General features: G+C 48.1%; 1 long non-coding RNA gene across 2 annotated transcripts; it reads left to right on the top strand.

Annotated features, from left to right (window-relative positions):
* Positions 1-262: 262 nt before the first annotated feature.
* LOC124702463 lies at positions 263-9104 on the top strand. 2 transcript variants are annotated; one of them, XR_007002509.1, is made up of 4 exons: positions 263-326; positions 6512-6636; positions 6806-8140; positions 8868-9104. It is a non-coding gene; the product is annotated as an uncharacterized LOC124702463 (long non-coding RNA). The 2 variants fall into 2 exon arrangements; XR_007002507.1 differs by lacking the exon at positions 263-326 and having other exon boundaries at positions 6279-6636.
* The last annotated feature ends 612 nt before the right edge of the window (positions 9105-9716 follow it).

Raw genomic sequence — 9716 nt, forward strand, 5'->3', positions numbered from 1 at the left:
GACCGCGCCGCCGCACCCGCATGATCTCCTACCCGCCGCCGTTTCGTGCCCCCATGGAAGGATTTAGTTGAGGTGTGTTGGTTTCTTTTTAGGGATTTCTTCTCCAGTTTTATGTTGGTTTTGTGCCTCACCGTTCCCTATTCCCCCCTTCAGATTGGTCCGTAGAACAAGGGGGGCACAGCTGCCTGCAGATGGCAGGGCGTGAGAGCCACCTCCGAGGGTGGAACACGCGATGGGAACGGGCACACCCACGCCGGCCGAGCTCCACACCATCCAGCCCACCCCTCTTCGTCGTGCACGGCCGAACAAGAACCAGGCCTTGACAGGTTCTAGATGTCTCCCCTGTTCTTGTTTTAAATTTTCGTGATAAGTCACTCCGGCAATGCATTCTGATGGCCTCATTGATTATATGTTTTCTTCTTCAGTTTCATAAGTTGCGGCCTTCATAGTACTTCCATAGATACATTATAGCCGATACGCCTGTGATGTCTAGCGACAAGAGACCGGGAATCCTAGAAGCTCATGTCTGTCCAAGGACTCTCGACAAGCATCCTCGTGAATTTCGTGATTTAGTTTTTTTACTTCTAAAATTATAAATGTTGATAAGTATTATGTCCATAGCCTCATGTATATGTAGTTTGTCATTTGCACAATGAATGGCTAGCGAAAATTGCAAGCTTACTAATTCATTGTAATATCCCCCTTGCTGGTATGATGATCAGCGTGAGGATCAGATCTACACACAGAAATCGTGTGAAGGAAGAAAGGAGAAACAAAACAAAGCAGAGAGAAGGGGATAGTTTGCTTCGTTTCTATTTCTTCGGACTTAAGTCATTCGGTTACAACGAGATACCTCTATGTAGTCACACACACCACGCCACACAGCTGGCCCTTAGCCCTACCTCTCACACGCCCAGTGGGCCCCGTTAACTTAACACACACACACACACTGCTGGCGCCACCCACACACACACGCCTTTGGCTCACGGTGGCGCCCATCCATGCCTAAGGCACACCGTCAGACGTGACAGTACCCTCTCCAGCAGAACTGACTTGTCCCCAAGTCAGCACACATGGAAACTTAACCTTAAGTGCTTCCCAATTCTCCCAAGTAGCAGCATCGTCGGGCAAGTTCTTCCACTTGATCAACACTTGAGGTAGTGCAGCATTCCCTTTCTTAACCAGCCGGCGATCCAAAACCTTTTCTGGAGTTGTATCAGTTGTGTCAAGCTCGGGTGGTTCTGGCAATTCCTTGTAAACTGGTGTATGATTGGCATGATACTCTTTGATCTGAGATACATGAAACACATTGTGTATTTTGGATTCAGCCGGCAAAGCCAACCGATAAGCCACTTGACCAATTTTTTCCAACACAGTATAGGGCCCAAAGTATTTGTAGGCAAGTTTTGGGTATGGTCTGTTTACCACTGATGCTTGTGCATAGGGCTGAAGCTTCAGCAGCACCATGTCGCCCACTTGGAACTCCCGCTCGGACCGCTTGCGATCCGCGTACATCTTCATCCTATTCTGCGCTTCAGTCAGTCGTTGCTTCAGTATCTCTATTTGAGCAGCACGATCCATCAACATGCCTGATACTGGTGAATCTTCCTCGACGACCGGCGAGTGCACCCAAATCTGGTTCATGTCCATACAGAGCCTTGAATGGGGAGCAGCCCAAAGAAGTATGAAAGGTGGAGTTGTACCATAATTCAGCCGAGCGGCAGCGGGGCACGCCATTGCTTGGGTTTGTCCTGCACAGCACACCTAAGGAACATCTCGAGACACTGATTGACGCGCTCGCTCTGTCCACCAGTCTGCGGATGGTACGCTGTCGTGTACTGAAGTTTGGTGCCCAGAGTCTTGAACAACAGCTTCCAGAAGTTGCTGGTGAATATGGCATCGCGATCAGATGTGATCGAGTGGGGCATCCCATGAAGCTTGACGATGTTGTCGACGAAGACCCTGGCAACCTTGGGAGCAGAGTAAGGATGTCGGAGTGGAATGAAATGCGCGTACTTGGTGAAGCGGTCGACGACAACCAGGATTGCGTCAAAACCATCGGACACCGGCAAGCCGTCGATGAAGTCCATCGTAATGTCGCGCCACGCGCCCGCTGGAACCGGCAGTGGTTGCAGTAGCCCAGCAGGGTGCGAGTGGGTGTGCTTGGCGTGCTGGCAGGTGTCACACTGGCGCACGAATTCTTCAATCGCCGTCTTCATGCCAGTCCACGCGAAGAGCCGCTTGACGCGCTGGTAAGTGGCCTGGGCGCCGGAGTGACCGCCCACGGCGCTAGAGTGGAGCGCGGCGATGAGCTTGGTCTGCAATGCGGCATTGTCGCCGATCCAGAGGCGTCCATGGAATCGAATCAGTCCCTGGCTTAACTCATACCCATGCTCATCCGGGCTGGCCAATGCCAATTGGGCGAGACGATCCTGTGCCACCTTGTCCGTCGTGTACGAATTGAGCACCTCCTGGAGCCACGCCGGCTGCACTGATGAGCAGGCTTGGATGGCTAGTAAGTGGCCAACGCGTGATAGAGCGTCCGCCGCGTGATTCTCTGCGCCCTTCCTATACTGAATTTTGAACTGAAGGCCCATGAGCCTGGCCATTGCCTTGCGCTGTAGCGGGGACTGGAGGTCCTGATTCTCCAGGAAGCTGAGGCTATGATGATCAGTTTTCACCACAAATTCTCCTCTCTGAAGATAAGGGCGCCAACGCTCAACTGCCATGATTAGAGCGAGAAATTCTTTCTCATATATCGATAACTGTTGATGTTGCACACTTAACGGCTTGCTGAGAAAAGCCAGGGGGTGGTGATCTTGCATCAGAACCGCGCCTATGCCAGTGTCACAGGCGTCAGTCTCGACAGTGAACTGCTTCGTGAAGTCTGGCAGTTGCAACACTGGTGTGGTCATCATAGCTTCTTTGAGTGCGAGAAACGCAGCCGTTGCCGAGGCATCCCGGAGGAATCCTTTCTTCTTCAGGAGATTTGTGAGTGGCTTAGCAATAATGCCGTAATTCCAGACAAACTTGCGGTAGTACCCAGTCAATCCCAGAAATCCACGCAACTCGGTGATAGTGGTGGGCTGTGGCCAGTCTTGCATGGCCTGAGTCTTCCTTGGATCTGTGGCCACGCCGGCGCCCGAGACAATATGTCCGAGGTACTCAAGTTTGTCGCACGCGAAGGAACATTTGTTGTTCTTGATGAAAAGTTCTTCCGCCTTCAGTATAGAAAGGACCTCGCGCAGATGCTTCACGTGCTCCTCCATGGAAGGACTGTACACGAGAATGTCGTCCATGAACACTAGGACAGAGCGTCGAAGACAGGGCTGCAGAATCGTGTTCATCACACACTGGAACGTCGCCGGCGCGTTGCAGAGGCCGAAGGGCATCACACGAAATTGATAATGTCCCTGGTGAGTCTTGAACGCGGTCTTGGGCTCATCCGCCGGCAACACCCTGATTTGGTGGTAACCGGCACGCAGGTCCAGCTTGGAGAAGATCCTGGCGCCAGCAAGTTCGTCGAGCAACTCGTCGATGACCGGCATTGGAAACACATTCTTCACTGTGAGGTCATTGAGCCGGCGGTAATCCACGCAGAACCGCCAGGTGCCGTCCTTCTTCTGCACCAGCAAGACCGGAGACGCGAACGGCGACATGCTTGGCACAATAATCCCAGCCTTTAGCATGGCAGCGACTTGGCGCTCAATTTCATCCTTGTGTGCCGGTGAATAACGGTATGGCCGAGCATTAAATGGAGCTGCGTCTGGCTGCAAGGTGATTGCGTGGTCATACTGTCGTGGAGGTGGCAGTGTCGTTGGCTCTGCAAACACTGGACTGAACTCCTGCAACAGTGCTGCGATCTCTGGTGGATGCTGGTTGTCAACGCTACAGTGTCCATCAGGTGGTTGAATAATTGCTACTGCCCAAACCTCATTACCCTTTGTCCATTTAGCCAGCTGCTCAACGGAAATTTCGCGGACAGAAGTCTGTTGATTGGCTGATACGCCGTGCAGAGTGACTTGTTTTCCTTCATAAGGAAACGAGAGGAACTTCTTTTCCCAATCAGTCACCATTGGACTATGTTGCTTGAGCCAGTCCATACCTAAGATGGCATCATAGCCACCCAGGTCGAGCACACGCATAGCTGTAGTGAATGTAGCTCCGTGAGACCACCATGACAATGCTGGTACCATCTTGGAGGTGTACATGTACTGACCATTTGCCACCTTAACAGGCATTGGCTTAGCGTCTGTAACTTCACACTTTATCCGGTCCAGCATATTGGCGTTTATAAAGCTGTTGCTACTGCCCGAGTCCACCAAGATGAGCATCACCTGATTTCCCACCAGTGCGCGAAGGCGAAGGCAGTTGGAGCTCTCTGACCCAGCCATGGCATTGATCGATAGGCTCAGCTGTTTGGCCTCCGCAATGTCATCCATCTCGATAAGGTTCAGCACTTCCTCAGATAGCAGTATCGGGCATTCATTTTGTTCCATGACATTGACCACTGCAGCAGGTTTGAGAGCACATTGATGTGTAGGATCATACTTGTCACCACACTTAAAGCACAAATTGTTGGCGCGACGATAATCCCGGAGTTGCCGATCCTTCCAGAGTGTTCCCGTAGCCAATTTCGGTGGTGGCCTCGACACCTCACCCCCTGCCGAGGAAGATTCAGTTCGCGTTGCTGTAGCATATCGTGGACCTTTCTGTTTTGTTGTCTCCAACACTTCTTGTTGTACTCGAGCCAGCAGATAAGCTCTTTCCAGGGACACCGGCACTTGTGCTTCCACCATCGGACGCAAATCAGGTTTGAGGCCCTGGATGAACTGCGTGATGAAATATTGCTCGTCGTAGTGAGGGTTGTACATTGAAACCTGATATACAAGTGCCTGGAATTCCTTTTGGTACTCCTCCACAGTGCCATTTTGTTTCAGAGCAACCAGAGCCTTGAGACTACGCCTTTGATCGTCAGAGCCAAATTCTGCTTCTACTGCCAAGATGAACTGCGGCCATTGTCCTAATGAGTGTCTCTGTTTATATGACTGAAGCCAGAGAGCAGCGTTACCCTCCATATGTAAGGTGGCCGTGGTAATCCAGAGTGTTGGACTGATGTTGAAGGCACGGAAGTAGTCGTGGCACTTATCGCGCCATACGCGAGGGTGGTCGCCATCGAACCTCGGAAACGGCATCTTCGGCATGTGCACACGGCCGCTCTGCTCATGGTGAAATGAGTGCATCCTGCCACCACAAACTCCACCCGATCCTCCACCGCTTGCTCCGCCAAAGCCACCGACTCCAGTACCTCCAAGTCCCCCGCCGCCAACGCCACCGGATCCACTACCACCCGCACCGTCTTGCCCCACACCACCAGCGCCTCCCAAATTAGCACCACCAGAACCGCCAACTTCTCCGCCACCAGCGCCTCCCCGGCCGAAACCGCCACCTGGATCGGGTTCCTCCTCCGCCGTGATACCTCGTTTCTCCGGGCTCACCTCCAAGCGCTGCACCTTGGCGAGAAGGGCCTGGAGGATCCGAGCCGTGTCATCGTGTTTGGTGGAGCTGGACTCGATCGCCGCGGCCTGGTGCTCCAGTTGGGCACGCATCTGATGTTGCGCCGTGTCGACGCCGGCGACAACTCCGTGGAGGAGATCGAGGCTCTTCTGGAGCTTGTCGATCGCAGCGCCCGTCGCGTCCCTCGCGTCGCCCATGGCGTCGAGGATGTACTGCGTCTGCAGGGAAGGTTTGGCGGGCGCCGTGGTGTGCCGTCTCAATCGAGCAACCGGGGCGAGGATTTACAGCACTGGGAGAAGAATCAACCTAAATCGATCTCCTCCTAGCACGACCCGACCCAGGAATAACAACTCAGATTGGAGGGGAAAAATCACCACGACCCAGCACAACACCGAGGAACTCCCAAATCTGATACCAAGTGTAATATCCCCCTTGCTGGTATGATGATCAGCGTGAGGATCAGATCTACACACAGAAATCGTGTGAAGGAAGAAAGGAGAAACAAAACAAAGCAGAGAGAAGGGGATAGTTTGCTTCGTTTCTATTTCTTCAGACTTAAGTCATTCGGTTACAGCAGATACCTCTATGTAGTCACACACACCACGCCACACAGCTGGCCCTTAGCCCTACCTCTCACACGCCCAGTGGGCCCCGTTAACTTAACACACACACACACTGCTGGCGCCACCCACACACACACGCCTTTGGCTCACGGTGGCGCCCATCCATGCCTAAGGCACACCGTCAGACGTGACATTCATGTCATATATCCAATATTATTGTGATGAATGTTGTACTTTTTAATCAGGAATCGTGCACAAAATTTTGTTGGTATCCTGATTGCCATTGTGGAAGCCGTGACCTGTGTCCTGTGGGAGCCAACTTGGAACTGGGAATGGTATTCTCATTATACTTTGTTTGCTGGATCATTGTCTTATGTGATATGTCTAGATAAACTTCTTGCGTGTTGACACACATTAATTGTTTCTTGCAGGTTCTATACAGGAAGTACAGTGGAAATTTCATTGTTAACCTTCTCGGCAAATGGAAATAATATGAATATTCTGGTCATTCTGTTACTACTGGTGGTCTTGCTTACAATGTGACTGCACCATCCAGGTGAATTATTGGTTATTTTGCATTGCTGCTTTTCCCATTTTGTCGTCTAAGTTTTGGTTGCCCTAGAAAATGATGTTACACTAACCATGTTATGTAAACTGCAGTTTAGCTGATATTCTGGCGAATACATTCCATTAATTATTGATTTTATTAACCTGAATCTGTACAGGTTCTTCACCGGCTATAGATTACTGCAGTGAGTATATTCACTAATTGGTAACGAATAGAGAAAAGTATCTTCACGTGGCAGGGTGTCGCCTTGTTGCATATAACCATCTGGAGTTCATCACTAAGAATGTATCGCCTCTACCTGGAGTTCAACATTCAAAACCGGGTTGCCTAAAATTTAGTGGGACCTGATGCCCATGTTTCATAAGCACATATGTTTTTAATACTTTGCTCTAATATGTTATGCCCGTCCAAAAAATTATTATTCTTCCTGCTTTGCCTACTAAACATGTATGATGATGGCATAATGCTTTACTTGGCATGATGATTTGCTTTCTATTGACTGCTTTGTCCGCACTGACTTCTGTATACGGCTCATACATTACATGCTAATCTACACAGCAGCTTGCTTTGGAGATTTTGTAATGAATGATGGAAGAGGTACTGAATGAATTTTAAAGCATTGCTTAAAGGATCCAGATAGTTATGCTTTGGGTTAGTTTTTTTATTAGGATCTCTCTAGGAACTTTTCCCTCTGTATTGTGTTGTTGCCGCTGCAGGCCAGCAAGACGGTTGGTGTCGATGATGAAGATTGCTTGTTTTGTCTGATAATGAAATGATTTGGACACATATAGAGTATTACCGCCTTTAGCTTGCAAGGTATGTTACCATCCCATGCCCCATCTGCTTAGCTAACTTTTTGTGCTGAACTAGGAATTTGGGATTAGCTATTTACAGTTATCGAAGGAGATGACCCTCTTACAAGACCTCTGATTGGTGGATTCTGTTGTTGTCAGTGTCTTGCATCATTCAGAGAAAAGTCAATTTATTTTTAGCGTCGTTTGCATGAAAATTTAAATATATAACATGGCAATATGTGAAGTGGAACAATTTATCAGTCCTCAGAATGCCAGATTTGACTCCATTAACTCTGTAGGCTGCGGCAGTTTTTCAAGCTTCGATTATTAGGAGAACAGTGTGATAGGTGTTAATCATACAAAATACTGATCTAGCCTCATCAATGGTACTTGGGAAAATAAAAATTTCATGCATTTACCAGTATAAAGCTCAGATAACATTGTTTAATATTCTACTCCCTCTGTTCTGTAACTAGCAATCAAAGTAACCCTACTGTTGTATTTACTCCCTTGTTTACACATATAAGAGCCATATTCTAACTGTATGCCATGTGGACATGTGGTACTTTGATTGCCTGCGCCCAAAAGCAAGGCCACGGCCCAATTATGACTCGACGTGTGGACCAATGTAAAGCACAGAAGCAAGGCCAGCGCCCAGCTCTTGCGAGCCACATGAGCCTCTCAGGATTAACCTTACTGTAAGCACACCTACTGTAAGCACTTCATTTGATATGCCAAAATGCTCACCTATTGTTAGCCCGGTCGTTTTAGCTTCCATAAATTTCATCGATATTAACTTCCAAATCTTACTGTGGTGCTTGTATGTTCACAGAGAACCATTGACATATGGTTTAGTAACAGTATTAAATACAACATTACTGTTTGTGGATGAAAAAATTATGCGTGGTTTTCAGTTTATGGTCATATTTATTGTTATGTTCATTAACTTTTAGCGTTTGGGTATATTTGCTATGCTGGCATCTACTTACATGAAGGTGACTGACTGGTTGCTTTTTTTATACCTATTTTCACCTGCTAATTATCGGATTGTTGATAAAGAAACAGTCCATTTATACAGCTACCCTTATCTTCATGCTACAAAACGAAAGAGATTTGGTTTTTCCTTATCTGAGAATGCGCAGCAGAACGTGTTATTTCTATACACAATGATTGTTGCCTTTGGTCACGTGTCTCTCCTCTTTTTATCTCAATTTTTTGTATTTAGATGTATTAAAAAAATTACTCCTATTTGGATGTTCTTTGTTAAATATTTGATGAAGAGTTCAGGTAGTCAACTGGATGAACATGCATATTTTTTGATTGCTGAAGAACATGCATCTATCTTAACCGAGATGTATAGATTTCATTACTTGTCAGAATATCCCTCTGATCATGTTGTTGATATCTTGTTGATTTCTATTGTAGGTATCAGTATCATTTTCATACCACGACGATAATCTGCAAGACCAGCTTAGTTCAGAGTTTAGGCTGCTCCTGAATTTCATTCATGTGTGCATCTTTTGTCTATGTAAACTTGTAAAGCATGTGTGGCAGCTTAGTTCAGCTTTGATCCACTTTTCCATACATTTTTTTCATGTAAGATTGTTGGTTGCTGAAAACAACTAGGTCCCCATTTGGTATTTCATTGGATACAAACCTGAATACAAGTGTGTGTGGAGTTCTGTGTGCAAGCAGAGCAGGGGAGAACTTCATGAGCAAAGGAGAACTTCATTAACATGCACATTGATAGCTTTTCCATTGAACCACGATTGGCCTGCCACTGACCGGCGAGGAGGCGCCCCAAGGGGCGCCCCAACCACTAGTTAGAGATAAAGTACAACCAATGAAGGTTAATTATATTGCACGGACGTGCACATGTATTTTTAGCGAGGCCAAAGTAGATGCGCCTAATGATTACAAAACCTAAAGCTACCCCGTTCTAGAGGACGGCATCGACAGCGGGGTCCTCATCGACAGCGTGGGCCCCATGTGCAGCAGTGCGCAACGTGATCAAGGGCCATTGACTCTGAAGGATTCAGCACCTTGGAAGCGCTCCTAGAACTGCAGCGCTGGTCGGTATGGACTCTTGCTGTTTCTATGATATATCTCAGTTCTCTTCTAATATCTCATCTCCCTACCACATACACATACACTCAATGCTCCTACGATCCAAAATCTCGTCGTGCTTCCATTTTATCACAATCCCCAACCCTCACAATATATAGTCGTCGCGACACACAACAAGAATGAATTTGTTGCTAAACACGGAACAAG

Source organism: Lolium rigidum, chromosome 3 (assembly GCF_022539505.1).
Source record: "Lolium rigidum isolate FL_2022 chromosome 3, APGP_CSIRO_Lrig_0.1, whole genome shotgun sequence".
Classification (NCBI taxonomy): domain Eukaryota; kingdom Viridiplantae; phylum Streptophyta; class Magnoliopsida; order Poales; family Poaceae; genus Lolium; species Lolium rigidum.